This window comes from Eutrigla gurnardus (assembly GCF_963514095.1).
Source record: "Eutrigla gurnardus genome assembly, chromosome: 8".
In the NCBI taxonomy this organism is placed as follows: Eukaryota; Metazoa; Chordata; class Actinopteri; order Perciformes; family Triglidae; genus Eutrigla; species Eutrigla gurnardus.
Window position 1 is genome coordinate 24,941,700 of NC_139922.1, and position 16,999 is coordinate 24,958,698.

Sequence of the window (16,999 nt, forward strand, 5' to 3'; positions counted from 1 at the left end):
GTGTTCCAACCAATCACGTTCATGAAAATGCGCGTCAATGATCATTTTCAAAACACGGGAGGGAGGGGCTAGCTGGCTCTGTTTGTTTTGGATCTCGCAACGGAAGTGAGGGCAACCAGAATCGCTGATACAACCTTAAAGACGACAAAACCAGCGTTAACTTAAGACGACAAAACCAGCGTTAACTTAAGACGACAAAACCAACGTTAACTTAAGACGACAAAACCAGCGTTAACTTAAGACGACAAAACCAACGTTAACTTAAGATGACAAAACCAACGTTAGCTTTACACAACATACCAACGTTAACTTAAGACGACAAAACCAACGTTAGCTTTACACAACATACCAACGTTAACTTAAGACGACAAAACCAACGTTAACTTAAGACGACAAAACCAGCGTTAACTTAAGACGACAAAACCAACGTTAGCTTTACACAACATACCAACGTTAACTTAAGACGACAAAACCAACGTTAACTTAAGATGACAAAATCAACGTTAACTTTAGATGAGAAAACCAACGTTAACTTTATACGACTGGCTTCCATTCACACCTGCATGACGCTCATGATGGAGGCTGTGACGGGGTAGAGCGAGGTGATGGGTGATGGAGAGAGAGACGGAGACGTGTGCAGAGGGAGAGAGAGATGTGGGTGGAGCCTATGCTGGCGACTAAATATGGAGATGGATGGAAATTAGGTCTCGTATTTAGATGATGCTTCATGTTCTATTCATGCTCAAGTGTGTGTGTGTGTGTGTGTGTGTGTCAGCATGCAGCAGATGGACGGTCTCTCTTAAAGGTATATTTGTTATTCCTCCTTTTTTTGTTTTTTGTTCCGTTTCTCTCGTTAATAAATTGGCAGCCGTTTGATATTCTGTCTTCTAACGTCTCTCTTCTCTCTGCTGATTTTACGTCTGATCTGCGATCAGATCCACCTGGCGCAGGTTTCACGTTGGACATGCGTCCATCGCCGTAGAACTTCATCCAGCAAAATGCGTTTTATGTTCTAGTCATTCGCTCGCCGGCCAGATATTTTTTGGAGGATGAAAACGCTTCCTGGGTCTTGTTGCCGGGCAGCGATTGGGGTACCTGGTCCAGGGGACCTGGTCCAGGAGGGGCTGGTTGGACATCAAAGATCACCAGCCATGTCTCTCACCATTCAGTCTCTCATGCCTCGAGTTCGGCATTTTTGCAACCAGTGAAGGAAGTGACCATATTTGGATCAGAGCGACAAGCCACACCGAGCAGCACTCTTACTGTGGATTCTGGTGTGAAGCTGCTGATAGGACGGGGTGTGTGTGTGTGTGTGTGTGTGTGTTTATGTTGTCTTTTAAGATTTAAATATGAAACAGAAGATGGAGAGAGTTTGGATACGGACGGACCGCCTCTCCCTTTGTGACTGCCGTCGTCATGGTAACCACACGTGAGGCGGGTTATTATGGGCTGCTCGGAGACGGTGGGCCGATGGAATAAGAATAACGTCAGAATAAAAGCGAATGAAGGAAACGCTGCTGGTCCAGAGGTGTTTCTGTTAATCCGTCTCTGACCCCTCAGTCCTCCACGGGACCAGGACCACTTCACTCCAACTGATCCGGTCTGCTTAGGGAACCTGATCCCCACAGGCATGCGAGGAAACAACACTAGAAATCCCTGTTGTACTCAACAGATTTATAGAATAACCCTCATGACCCTATTATATTATATGTATAACTGTTGTTTATCCTGACTCACTACAGCAGTACATATGGATTCATCCGTCGCTGAAAGTAGTCCCCAACAAAGTCACTACTCCTGTGTTTTAAAGTGTAGATGTGGGTTTAAAGGTTTCTGTCTTCGGGAGGAGCTGATGAGGTTTACAAGACTGACAGGAATCAGGAGAGACGAGGAGATGATGGAGGAGATGAGGAGAGAAGAGGAGGAAAGAAGGAGAGCAGATGAGGGAGGAGAGAAGAAGATGGGAGTAGATTTAAGTAGATTAGAAGAAGAAGATGAAGAAAATGGGAAAAGAATAAGACGGAGTAGAAGAAGATGAGGAGAAGGATAAAAATAAGTACAACAAGAGGAAGAAGAAAGGAGGAGAAGAAAAGAAAAAGAGGAAGAAAGAAGGAGGAGAAGAAAATAAAGAAGAAGAAGAAATAGAAGAAGAGGAGTTTATGCTGTGACTGAACCACTGAGGCGCCTCAGAAACAAGATCCTCTCACAGAGAATGAAGGCATACAACAGGGCAGTGTGTGTATGTGTGTGTGTCTGGGTGTGTGTGTGTGTGTGTGTGTACCTCCTGCAGTCAGCCTTGTTGCCAGCAGCAGGCTGAACTAATCAGTTAGCGTGTTAGCTGCAGCGCTACTTGACCTTTTGACCTCTGGCTGCTCCAACAGACACATTAAAAGACATGGACACATCTAGACACACACACACACACACACAACACACGATGCAACACAGCTGACAACACAAACAATCAGCTGTGTAAAAGCATTTTCAAACACTAAATGTAACCATGGATACAGTGGAGAAACACACACCACAGTGATCTGTGTGTGCGTGTGTGTTACTGTGTTTGTTAATGTGTGTGTGTGTGTGTTACTGTGTGTGTTAATGTGTGTGTTAATGTGTGTTACTGTGTGTGTGTGTTACTGTGTGTGTTAATGTGTTACTGTGTGTGTGTTACTGTGTGTGTGTTACTGCATTACTGTGTTAATGTGTGTGTGTGTTACTGAGTGTGCTACTGTGTGTGTGTTACTGTATGTGTTACTGTGTCTGTGTGTTACTGTGTGTTAATGTGTGTGTGTTACTGTGTTATTGTGTGTTACCTTGTGCAGACTCTCTGTTACCAGTGTTTCACTCAGTATGTCCAGCTCAGCAGGGACCTGAAACACACACACACACATTCAGGTAAAGGACACAAACACATCAGTAACCAACACTAAAGGCTTGATTATGCTTCCGCGTAGTGATCACGCAACGGCAACGCAACGGCCACGCAGTTGCTTGGAGACCGTGATGGTTCTGCGTTGGGTTTACGTGTCGAAATGCAATTCAATGCCACACCGGGAAAGGGCGCTATGTTTTTTGTAAAGACTGACCGACCGACCGAGACTCTTGGCGTATATCGTCGTTAGCCTCGTTATAGCGTATTTGTTTACTTTCCGGCTTTAAACATCCACAATTTTTCAGAACTTGGTGTTTTATTTCTTTGTGCAAAAGCGAGAAGGTGCAAACAATAAAACGAGGTGCAAACAATAAAAGTAGCCTTTTAAAAGTATAAATGGCGGTGTTTATGAGTGGAAACCGGATAGCGGTCTCCAGCGGATGTAGTTAGCGGACCAATCACAGCCGATGCCGCTGCGTTGGTGTTGCGTTGCTGTTGCGTCGCCTCGACGCGCGTCTAGGATTTTTGGGAGGTGCACGTCAGGCCCTTGCATTGACGTAAGGGGGGTCCGCAAGGACGTAAGGGGTCTGCAAGCCCCCTTGCGTTGTGTCGACGCGGAAGCATAATCCAGCCTTTACAGTCTGCAGTGATGTCAGCGCCTCCTACAGGCGGCAGCATTAAAAACATGTAGAGAACGCACCCGTCACCAAGATTCCAGTCTATAACCAGATTCCAGTCTATAACCAGATTACATAACGTAAATGTTCAGAAAGAATGGACTAGTTCGTACAACTAGGAACCAGATCCTGAGAAGTATTTTTAAACTCCATAAACCCTCCAGGTCTGAGGTCTGGTCTCAGGTCTGAGGTCTGGTCTAAGGTCTGGTCTCAGGTCTGATTTCTGGTCTCAGGTCTGGTCCCAGGTCTGGGGTCTGGTCTCAGATCTCAGGGTGGTGTTTCTCTGATCCAGTGAAACTGTTTCCTCTGGTTCAGACTCTGAAGTGATGGTTGAGCAGCCGGAGGCGTCCGAATGTTTTCATGTCACACGAAACCAAAACATAGTGACATCAGAGGCTCATTAGAGCTGTGAAGCTAAACTGTCTGTGATCTAGCGGAGAGCCCCGGGGCCCCCGGCTTCATCTTCACTCACCAGGGAATTTTACTTGATTCTACTGTGAATAAAGTACAGTTTTTGTGTTTTTTTTCCTGCAGATCCCTGCTGGATAACGCCTTCACATGAAAACAAAACAAAGTGTCAGGATGTTAATTTGCTCTGAACTCAGACTGCAAGGAGAGAAACGCAACAACAACACACTCACTACCAGAAATAAACACTTAACACTTCCACGGCCTGCAGTCAATACTTCTCATCATTCATTCCATTTATTTGGAAAACAAAAAGATGACTTCATATCTAACCTGACTACATATGGATCTGAGTGGAATCAACAGCATCAGACTGAGCTGCAGCTGCAAATACACAAACCAGACACCTTTAAGTGAGATGTGTTTAAGTTAGTCTTAACCCCGCCGACTTTTGAGAGGTCCAATCAGATGTGAAGGATTCGCGGCACGCCACCCAGATATTGTGTCCCACAGAAGATAAAGACGCTCTGATGTCGGTTTGTCTGAGGAACAGCACCACCCGTGGCCACAAAGAGAATAACAGGAAGACAAAAGCACTTTTCTCCTCATTGGTTGGAAATTATCTGGGACATTTTAACACACACACACACACACACACACACACACACACACACGGTCAGTCATTTGGCACAGTGACAGTGACGCCATGGTAACAACTGCTAGTGCACATCCTCCACCTGAGAATGTGTGTGTGTGTTGTAATTACTCCACTGAGGCACTCTGCCAGTGATGCAGGCCTTTAGGGACACACACACACACACACACACACACACACAATGTGGAGACACATTCACACTGAAACAATATCTGACACACACAGCTGATAAAAAAAAGGAATTGAACACACACCGACTCACCTCCTTTAAAAACACACACACACAGACCCACACACTCACAGCTCCACAGGTGCGTAATGGAACAGTAAATCAACATGGTGACAGGAAGTTGGCGAGGCTGACAGGAAATGGAGAATCTCTGCAGGCGGTTCTTCTCTGCTGCACACCACTGCAGTCAGTTTGTGTGTGTGTGTGTGTGTAAATGAGTGTGTGTGTTACTTTATTTTCTATCAAACTTTCCTTGTCTGATCATTCCAGAAGAGCATTGTCTCCATTCTTACTCTAAACTTATGTCGAACAGAAAACATTCTGTATTGTTTCTCTAGAAATAGTCTTTTATTGTTAGTGCTGTTTATACTCCAAACACCACCCGGCTATCATCGGCGTGTTGCCATGGCGATGTTGGCGTCGGCTGGTTTCATCCACTCGCGTCTCTAAAAAGTAGCTACACATTCTGTCTTGGAGTCCGATCTGTTTGATATGCGAGAGACCACCTCGCCGCCTGCCTCCGCCGCCGCCGCAAGAGTGTGGCGAGCGCCAGCGTTTCCCAGCATTAATTTCCTGCTGCGACGTCCCCCCTCAGAGCCGCGGGGGGTGTCTTGTTTTTATTTATCTGCCTTCCCTCACAAACAGCTGGAGGCTGTATCAGTGACACTCACCCTCCTCACCCGTCCTACACCTACACCTGCTGGCCCGCTGACCTGTGTGTGTGTGTGTGTGTGTGTGTGTGTGTGTGTGTGTGTGTGTGCAGCAGCTGTTTCCCCTCTGAGCAGCAGCAGCAGCAGGAGAAGCAGCTGTTTCCTGTCTGATTCCCTCCACTGGTTTTAGTGACTGTGAACCAGCAGCTCTCAGCGCCACATCAGGAACATCAGAGCCACTTAGACCTGGTTCCGTGTCGGGAGTCTGGCGAGTGTTGCCGGGGCGACGGCCCATGGTTTTAACCGCCATGGCTGAGACGCCTCACGTCATCCAGACAGGAAGTCCAGCATGTTTTGTTCCCGTCACTTTGACTAACAGCAGCAGAGAAGAAGAGAAGGAGGAAACAACGTTGTGGTCAAATAGAGGAAACGTTTCTGTTACTATGGCAACAGCGGCCCCGCCTCTTTGGCGTTTTCCCTCCGGGGTGGTGATAGCAACGGAGTGACAGAACAAAACAGCTGGAGAGAGAGATAGCCCGGGAGGACAGCGATGACATCACACACGTGGTGGAAGACGAGCAGCCGTGATTGGTCGAGGACATGTCTCTGTCTTTCCAAGTCTACGATCACCTGACCCAGGGTCAGCCTGCTCTCCCAACACAACTAAACGTCTTTGTGAATGACATTTTCAAGCACTTTCAAGCACTTTGTTCTAAATCCAAGCACTTTCAAACCTTGAAAAACACCACACTAAAATTCATGTGCTTTCAAGGATTTCCAGGACCCGTGACAACCCTATGTATGGTCCATGGTGAAAACATCTCTCCTCCTTCCACAGCCTCCATTATTCTCTCTCTCTCTCCGTCAACTCCAATTAATTTAAACGGCTGTAAACAAAACAGATTCAACACACAGAGCTTCAGCCGGCGACACACAGGTCGATCAGATCAGAGGACCAAAATACATCCCCTGCTCATCCTCTTCCTCCTCCCCTTCCTCATCTTCCTCCTCCTCTTCGTCCTCCTCCCATCCCTCCCGGCGGTTCATCCATGCTGCCCACTCAGAGACAGAAATAGACTGATGGAGAGCAGGGGAGCTCTGCTGGGAGATGACCACTGGACACACACCAACACCAACACACACACATATATATATATATATAGTCCTGCATCCTCCTATAGACACACAGTGTTCTGTGTACATGTGGACATGACTCCTTTAATATTTAATATTCATATGGTGCCGTGTGTTTTTTGGGCCTCTCACCTTGATGAAGGGAGGATTTATGACATCACCGTCCTCCAGGTGTTGCTAATCAGCTGAGAGCGTTTCATAGATTCTCACATATATTATGTGAGGGATTCATCTTAATGTTACTGTACTTTTACTACGGAGACTCTAGCAGTTATATATTTATAAGTAAAAAGTAAAAACCTACAACGGACATTCATTTTGAGAGTAATAAATGATTTTTTTTCCTGTAGAGGGAATTTTCACTATGAACAGAATGATAAAATGCATTAGTGTGACAAATTAAAAAACACTCAAATGAAAAAAATGGATTTAAGATCTCTTTAAAAGTATTAAATAAAATCCACATATATCACTGTCTGATAATAATTCTCTTACATAAGCAAACAACCTATTTGATCAGTAAAATCTTCTTTTGTTTTAAATCATGATTTATTGTTTAGTAACCATGGTTACGGGGTACAAATAAGCTGATGTAATGGAGACTCTTGTTTCTACAGCTGACAGAAAGAATCTGCTGCCACTTTTCTTCTCACATATCAGCGGAGACCAATCGATCAACTTCAATCAGAATAGATTTTTAGAATCAGAGGGTTCAAGGGTCCAAGACCTGCAGGTCCACAATCTGATATCTAACCCATCGGCCATCCATCCATCCGTCAATCAATCAATAAACCAACTAATCAACAAGGAAGTGAATGATTCAACCAATCAACGCGTTAAGTCTGCTGTCCACAGAATTATTTAAAAAGAGGGTTTTTTTGACGTGACAAATTTTCTGTCTCCTCCAACTTTTTCTGTCTCAGCTCGGTGATCAGAAACACATGTGGGAAACACACACACACACACACACACACACACACACACACACACACACACACACACACACACACACACAGGAATGTGGAGGCGTGCAGGTCATCTGGATCTGAACCAGAATCATCTGCAGGGAAACAAACTGTGTTTTCTGAGGAGGTTACAGAGTTCAGCCTGAAACTCTTCGAAGTCTTTTTAACCGTTTCGGCTCCGATCGTCTCCGTCGTCCACGGCAACCACACAGAGACACAGTCCAACCGCAGAAAAGTCGTCTTCCCCTCTCATCCTGACGTTTTAATGTGACGCTGATGTAATCTTCACCACTAGACGCAGGATTTAGTCGGGTCTAGTGGTGAAGATTACATCTAGTTACGCTACAAAACCTCTCTACGTTGATTAAATGTATTCCGGATTCCGTCAAAAACAAACGGAGTTTCCCTGAAAAAGTAGCTGACAATGCAGTTTCATCGTCTGGCAGATATCAAGACGTTTCGGTGGAAAGTTCGGTCGCGGTCCGAAGAACGAAATGATTAGTTGCTGAAGTACGAAGTTGTGTCTGTGTCAAAGCGAATACTCGTTTATCCTCCGAGACGCTTCACAGACTGAGGAGACGCACATGAACGAAGGAAAAGGACGTCCTTGAACGCACCACGTCCCCCCCCTTGTTTGGAGGTGACGCCTTCATGTGTGCGTTTGTGTTGTGTGTGTCGACGTGTCGAAGTGAAGTGTGTGTTTTCATTGTTTGGGTCCGACCTGCATCATTAATCAGGAATGTGAGGCTGCTGTTAGTGGGTCACAACAAGCACTAACACTGAGCATCACACACAACAGACACACACACATATAACACACCACACCTTCAATGTCAGGACCCAACATCTTCAGGAAGCAGTACGCTTTCTTCATCTTAGGAAAGACGTTGTTATTTATCCCCAGAGATAACAACGTCGTGGTCTCTGGTTCACGTTGAAGTCCATTCATACATTTATGAGTATGTTAACTCACGATTTCATGATTTAAACGTAAGTCTGAACAGGAAGAGGTCTACCTGCAGAGTCTCCCGCCGAATTCTCCTGCAGAGAGAAACGGAGACGGTCAACCGTCAACCAACGTCTCCATTAACGCGCGTTTAACGTGAAACGGTGTTGACGAATTAACACGTGGTTAACGTAACCACGACTGACGCAACATCGTGTGACATGACATGAAAGAGATAAAAAAAAATCCTGAGTGAAAGTCGTGTGTTTGTAAGAGAGAGGTAGAGCGTGCTGTGTCGACATCAAGAGTCGGCAACCGTTGATAGAGAAATCCTCCAACTTAATGCCAACATCCCGAAAGCAACTCTGTCCTCCGTCTCCGAAGGTGAGGACGGGAAACCGAGACATTCACCAAACAACAACAACAACACAGCTGCTTCAGGGACATCACGGGATTTTCAGATTTAACTTCGACCTCCGTGACCTCCGATGGCAAAACCCCACGGCACACTGTAATACACACACACACACACACACACACAGAGAGACACACACACACATACACAGAGAGAGAGACACACACACACAGACACGCCTGGTCAGAGATTCTCCTCACGTCCTCCTCAAATCCCTCGAGTGAGAAGGAGGCGATGAAGAGGAGGAGGAGGTGACTGAAGGCACATTTACCATCTGTAATCAAAAGAACTCCATGTTGGATTGTCGCCTCCCTCCTCCTTTTGCTCTCCCCTACTCTCTTTCTCTCTCTCTTCAATTTCCTTCCCTCTGTTGCAAAGCATGACCGGCATACTGATGGTGGGATTACACACACACACACACGCACACACACACACACACAAACACACACACTCTAGTGAGAGAAGTAATGACTTTCTGCCTTCTCTCAATTCGCTTCGAGCTGCCAATTCCCACTGGGTTGCTGCGTGTGTGTGTGTGTGTGTGTTCAGTGTGTGTGTGTGTGTGAGAGAGAGAGAGAGAGCGAGAGAGAGTGTGAATGTGAAAGAAAGAGAAAGAGCAAGAGACACGAGGGAGGTGATACAACATCTCCAATTAGCTGGGCTGGTGGTCAGTGTGTGTGTTCAGTGTATGTTCAGTGTGTGTGTGTGTGTGTGTGTGTGTGTGTGTGTGTGCGTGTGTTGCTAGGCGAGGATAATAAAGACCACACATTGGAGGTCTTCAGGCAGGGTTGAGGACTTGAACTTGAACCTGATCTCCAGACCTCAGTTCCAGGTTCCGACATAAACACCTTAATCTGGTTTTCCTCTCGGCTGCAGAACTCTGGGAACTTCTCTACAGTTTTATATTATAATAATTATTATTATTTTTACACAGTGTGTGTTTGTTTCCTGTGTTTTAAACGTTTCTAACCCGCCGGACCTAAACCTAAACGCTCGCTGTCTGCTTCGGTTCAGGAATCTACCTGGGTGACGTTGAGGAAGGTGTGTTACTGTGTGTGTGTGTGTGTGTGCGTTACTGTGTGTGTTTTCCACCAGTAAAAATCTTCCAATTCTCATTTCATGCTTCAGTGAAAGGCCTGTCCTCCTCTCGTCTCCTCCTCTCGTCTCCTCCGTCATTGTTCCTCCTCTCGTCTCCTCTCTCCTGTTTAAACCTCATCTCCATGGTGACTGATGGGCTTTAAAGGGCCAGTCCACCACTGAGTTCGACTCTACAGACTGAGCTCCACCTCAAACCTCCAAAGCAACCAGTAGTCTGTGAAATAGTCCCGAATGTAAATCTACTGATTCACAGCAACAAAATGTGTTTTAATTCAAAGTATCATTCGTGACATTACACCACAAAAAAAAACCCTGTTAGCTTCAGGCAACGAAACAACCGTTAGCTTTAGGCAACACGTTTACTTCATCTCCAGGCAACGAAACAACCGTTAGCTTTATGCAACAAATTAATTTTATCTCCAGTCTACGAAACTTATGTTAGCTTTGGGCAACAAAACAACCATTAGCTTTAGGCAACAAAACAACCGTTAGCTTTAGGCAACACATTCACTTTATCTTCAAGCAACGAAACAACCGTTAGCTTTAGGCAACACATTCACTTTATCTTCAAGCAACGAAACAACCGTTAGCTTTAGGCAACACATTCACTTTATCTTCAAGCAACGAAACATACGTTAGCTTTAGGCAACGAAACATACGTTAGCTTTAGGCTAACGAAACACAGGATTTCAACCAGGAGACCGATGTTAACGTCCTGTTAGATCCAATTACTTTTGTTTTGTTTGTACATTTCAAGGCATTTAAAACAAATTATTTGTACCGAGGTGACTCAGCAAAGGAAATTAGGAATATAACACAAACAAAAATATCAGGTCACCAGTGATTTAATTGATACAGAGTAAACAATAAACCTGTATTGATATGTAAATTGTTGAGCAGCAGTCAAATCTAAGACAATCTAGATTAGAGATGATTCAAGTGGCCGTTATACGACCAGTACTGGACAGTATCAGGTGTGTTCCTGTTCTGTGAAAGTAGGTGGAGTATTTTGGGATGGTGTCAGTCTCCGGTGACCGTGGTAACCATGAACCATCTCAACCACCAACAGTGTTCCCCACAGGACACGAAAATCATCTGTGACCTTCGTCTGAAACACGCTTCACGTCCTGCTGCCGTCTGTCTCAGCCTTTTCTGACGGTCTGAATCACACACACACACACACACACAGAGCAACCTCATCAGAGCCTCTCCCGGAGACGGTGCTCCAGAGTTGAATTCTCTCTCTCCTGCTCGTTGTGTGCGTGGTGTCCGGCGGGGCATCATGACATCGTGTCCGACAGGCGGGCGCTGTTTTATTCAGCAGCTCTGCTCTTCAGCTCAACTACACACTCAGTGATACCAGCTGCCGGAAAACACGACAAAAACGAGAAGCATGACGCCAAACCAGAGCACAAAGTGAGCGTCGATGTCCGATGAGATTGTGTTAACTAAAACGGGCAGGAACGTGAATTCACTGGTGTTTCTGGAGTTGATGAGGACGTTCACCAAGATGTATAATTGATGCAGCGAGCCGAGGAGGAAAGGATGGGTGAGAGAAGTAAAACCTGATGGGACAGCAGTTCTCTCTAATATTAACGGTTGTTTCGTTGCCTAAAGTGGATGTATGCTAGTTAGGTAGCTTAGATATACAGCTAGTTTGCTTGTTAGTTAGCTGGGTTGCTAGTTAGGTAGTTAGTGAGATAGCTCGAGCTAGTTAGGTAAGTAGGAATGTAGCTAGTTAGCTAGTTAGGTAGCTGGTTAGCTAGTTAGAAACATAGCTAGCCCCCTTTAGAGGACGGAATGACCGAAGAACATCTGCATGTCATTTTGTCAATCTTTAAGGGAGCCATTTATAACCCCGCTGTCACGGACGTTTAAAAAGATGTATTCTACCCCAAACTCCCCACTGCTTAGCTTAGTTAGCTTAGCTCAGCGGGGCTTGAGCAGATGCAGCACAGAAACTGGACCGGTGAGTTGTTGGAGGATGTAGTCTTCTGCATGCGTTTGGTTTCTGGTTTGAAATGCGACGTTGAGGGTTTGCAGTAAATTGCAACATCACAGATTCAAACATCTCCGACCAACTTTAAAACTAAACACGTCCGAGTCCTTCCAACTAGAACTCTCTCTCCGTTCCTCTCCGAGTCTCTCTGAAGGTCAACGCTCCAACCATCGTCTGTAACCATTACCGATTTCATCAATTCTGCTACAGCGGGGAAGGGGTGGCGGGGCATTTCATAACTGGAGGGCGAACACCAATCAGAGCTGCTCTCGGATGAATAAGAACCAGCTGACTGACCTTCTGTCTAACTCCAACAAAGTGACAAAGGACAATTAAAGAGCTGCAGATTTATGAGGCTGTGAAGTCCCAGCAGAGGAAATGCTGCGGTGCGTTCAGGGGAACAGAGAGCGTCGGAGTCTGGAGCTTAAGTATCGGACACGTTGAAGAATCAGGGTTCATCATCTAAGGAGCATGAACAGAGTGGAGCTTTCATGGAAGATGCCGGATTATGTTTATCTGGACCAACTTTAATGACGTTATCCTTCAAGTTGTTACTTACAGATCAAAGCCTCCGCAATGTGTCCAGACAAATGTGTGTCATTCAGTTAAATCTATTAACACACACACACACACACACACACACACACACACACACACACACACACACTCCACTGCTTCAGTACAGTGTGTGTGTATGTGTGTGTGAGAGAGAGAGAGAGAAAAAAAAATGCCTTTCTATAGAACAGAAGAGACCCTGCTGTTCTTTACATCTGTACATGTGACCCCATTGACCCAACACACACACACACACACACACACACACACACACACACACACACACACACACACACACACACACACACACACACACACACACACACACACACACACACACACACACACACACACACACTTCAAACCACTGGCTTTCTAAATTAATCAGTAGAAGAAGAAAAAGAAGAAAATAGCAAAGAAAAAGTAAAAGTGACAGCGTGTGTGTATGTGTGTGTAAGAGAGAGAGAGAGAGAGAGAGTGTGAGGATGTGTGTGTGTAAGAGAGAGAGAGAGAGTGTGAGTATGTGTGTGTGTGCGAGAGAGAGAGAGAGAGTGTGAGTATGTGTGTGTGTGAGTATGTGTGTGTGTGTGTGTGTGCGAGAGAGAGAGAGAGAGTGTGAGTATGTGTGTATGTGTGTGTGTGTGTGTGTGTGTGTGTGTGTGTGTGTGTGTGTGTGTGTGTGTGTGTGTGTGTGTGTGCCCGCCCTGCAGGCTCCAGGCTGCAACAAGTTCAAAGGTCACCCGACTGCGTTGCCATGGTATCGACCCCCGGACCGAGCTGGGGTCAGCTGATGCTCTGTGATGATGTCATTGTGTGTCCAGCTGCTCGTTAGTGGACTGAGATGGAATCAAACCCACGGGTCTTTATGTTCAACGTTACTCTGATCACCATGGAAACGGGCCAGATTTTATCAGTGTCATTACAAATGTCTGTTCTGGGGACGGCTGAGCTACATCTCTGGTGTTTAGTGACGTTGTATAAACTAGTGTAATGTAATTATATATGTAATTATATATATATATATATATATATATATATATATATATATAGAGAGAGAGAGAGAGAGAGAGAGAGAGAGAGAGAGAGAGAGAGAGAGAGAGAGAGAGACAGAAAATAATTGTATAATTTCAATAATTAGTATGGAAGTCCATAAGGGCTTTTATTATTATTTTTATTTAAATGCAAACTTGAAAATCAAACTCCACATTAGCGTTATATTTTCCACATACTTATGCATAACTTGATTAAAACTAGAAACTAAAATGCAATAACCCAATTTGCATTTCATATTTCCACACTGGACAATTATGCTACAGTGTTTATTTTTCATTTTAATTTGTGTGGGAAGTGATTTAGAAAATTAAACCATTTCCATGTTATTACGGTCTCAGAATGTCCGTACGAGGACGTGAAATGCATTTTCAGTTCTACTCAAATAAAATGATAATGCTTATTGTGAAATAACACTTTTTTCAAGTTTGCATTATCATTTGAATAAAGTCCCCTATGGGCTTCCATATTTATCATAGTTCGAGGTGCACTGGACTGCATTATATTTACATGCATGAACAGGGTCAGAACGTTAGAAACCCTGAACATTGAAGGCATCAAGTATCATTTAATAATTTAATAAACAACTTATTTTAAATGCATCATGAACTGCCTACTGGTTTTATGCACTTTATCTCCTTTTTTATTTTGAATATATTTCTCTCTGAAAAGAATGTAGATGAACTGAGCTGATGTTACCTAATTCAGTGTTTAGCGGACATGTTTGTCCTTTTAGGTTTCTGTGGTTAAAACACTTTCACACTTTATTTCACTAAATACATGGAGTTTGCACCAGACGAGATTAATAAGGGCTTGTTTTATTTTGATTCATTTTTTTTACAAACTGTTAACTACTACTGATGAAATATGAAGAGACGGTCCAGTTTCTATCAGATTTAGTTCTTGTTCCTGTTTTATATTTTTAATATGAATAATTTATTTAATAATTTAACAAATAACGTATAAAGGGCCGGTGAGTTTTGTCTACAGAATCTGTAAATTACGGGACGGATAATGATGAATATGTTTTATTATTGATATATATCTATATTTTAATTTACCAGATTTTAAAAATATCACACAAACATGTTAATGTGATGTAGGGTAAAAAGAACAAAAAAAACATTGTGTTATATTAAAAATATTCTGTAATAATGAGCTGAAAAAAGGCAACATCAGTAATAATTTAAGGTAAAATAATGATAATGTTTGATTAAACAATGTTATATTTAACATCGAATTAAAAGAAGAAATGTAATGTTAGGTTAAAAAAGAAAACCTTTAATGTTATGTAAATACAACAATTTTGGGGGGGAAATGCGATTTAAACTTAATTTCAAGTTAAAAAGATCTGTTCAATCTGTTTAAATGTTTTAAAAATGAATGAGACTGCTGACAGACACAAGCTCCTCATTTAGAAATCATCTGTGTATATTTTATGAATATTAACGTGGTCTTAGTTTAACGGTTTCCGACGAACGTTTAGCAATAATAATTTATTATATGAAAATAAAATCTTCCAACAGCTGAGAGTGTTTATGTGTGTGTGTTAATATTTGAAGAGTCTGGGTCAGTGAATGTTTACATTCCAGCGGTCGCAAAGTAGCCATCAGCCTTATTTACCCTGTGTGTGTGTGTGTGTGTGTGTGTGTGTGTGTGTATGATAGATGGTGGGAACCTGGTTATAGTTGCTGTCAACAGAGTTCCCGCCAACATTGACCACTGCAGCACACACACACACACACACACTTGAGTGCAACACATTCCTGATGCTCGTTAAGCGTCTGCAGGTGTTTTCTTTACCTGTACCTCGGCCGGCGTTGGAGGACGACAGTCTGAACTTCTCTAGAAACTAAACTAAAGTCTAAGAGGCTCTTTTTATGTCTGCGTAACATTCAGGCGTCTCGTGAGGCGGTGGGACATCCTAACATTTCACTGAATCTCCCTGAATGTTTTCCAAAAGTTAAATCTTTTAAATACAGACTATAATGTAGATTAATATGAGTTGGTCTACAACTCCCGACGGGGCAACTTGTTCTCCAGAGGATGAACCCTAAAGACCTTGGTGACCTTTCACCAAACATGATGATGCATGATGAACATGAATGTGTCTGTTTTTAAACCCACAACCACAGACAGTCTCCGGTTTCTCCACATAGTCTGGTCTGGTCTCTGAACTCAAGTGAGCTACTATCTAGACCTCTGGGGGGACCACAGACCTGGGAGACCATAAGTGGTGCATCCATTTAGGATTCAGGATGACGATCTCAACGCTGAGAGGATTTAGAGACTCAGAGTCACGAGATTTAAAAAATAAGCAAATGATGTGAACTTGATTTATCTGCGTTATTTGCATCAACTTTGTATAAAATCCAGGACAATTTCGCTTTACATTCAGTGTGAAAACAGTGTAAATCAGTTGAACCCCCGCGACACCAGGACTCACATCAGGGTCCCTCCACCTTCTCCAAAGTCAAATTCAAGCACTTTTCAAGCATTTCAAGGTGCATTTCCATGCTTTTCCAGCACCTTCCAGCTGTGGTAAACTAGATATTTGTATCAATCCAATCCTCAGTATTCAGTCTACTTATTATGTCACTTGTTCATCACATTAAATGAGATGTTATTGTCCTCTAAACAACCAACATGATGTTTGGAGACAGCTTTTTACAGAAGGACCACAAATAAAAGGAAAACTAATTCCACTAACAGATCCAAAACCTCCCTCTCTCTCTCCTGACTGACCTCAGTGTTGCGCAGCTATAACACACTCCCACATGTTTGGCAAACCGGAAGCAATACACACACACACACACACACACACACACACACACACATACACACACACATATATATATGATAAAAAAAAACAGTTAAAGCTGCTACAAACAAGTGTGAGGACAACATGGCCTCAAAACTAATGCGAGGAGCAAAGTGGAGCAACACACACATTAACAAAGCTGCTCTGACCAACAGGAACTGACACACAGTGAAGTAGAGCAGAACTGACACACACACACACACACACACACACACACACACACACACAGATCAGTCCATAACTGATGACCTCAGATCAGCCGCAGCAGAGACTCTCGGCCATTTGAAAGCTGATAAAGTAGGAGAGAGAAGCGGCGGCGTACCTCCTGCTGCCGCGGCGTCTCCTCCCTCAGGACCTCCTCTCCCGTCAGCAGGTGTTCTCCTCTCTGAGGAGGAGGAGGAGGAGGCTCACTCGCTCATCTCCTACTCACAACTGTTGCTCCTTTCTAAACTTGCGCTCACTCTGACATGTCTCCCTGCTCCGTCTGGAGAGGACGATAGTTTGCAGGCGAAGGGGGGGAGG

At 44.0% G+C, this 16,999-nt stretch overlaps 1 protein-coding gene across 7 annotated transcripts in view; it reads right to left on the bottom strand.

The window, feature by feature from the left end:
- LOC311017718 (extracellular sulfatase Sulf-2-like) overlaps positions 1-16,993 on the bottom strand; it is a gene marked incomplete at its 3' end in the record, with an annotated part of 34,370 nt that extends 17,377 nt beyond the window's left edge. For all 7 annotated transcript variants that reach the window (XM_084016260.1, XM_084016257.1, XM_084016259.1 and 4 more), the window contains exons 1-2: positions 16,800-16,993; positions 2,817-2,873 (exon numbers count right to left, since the gene is read on the bottom strand). The remainder of the gene's footprint in view (positions 1-2,816; positions 2,874-16,799) is intronic.
- Positions 16,994-16,999: the final 6 nt, after the last annotated feature.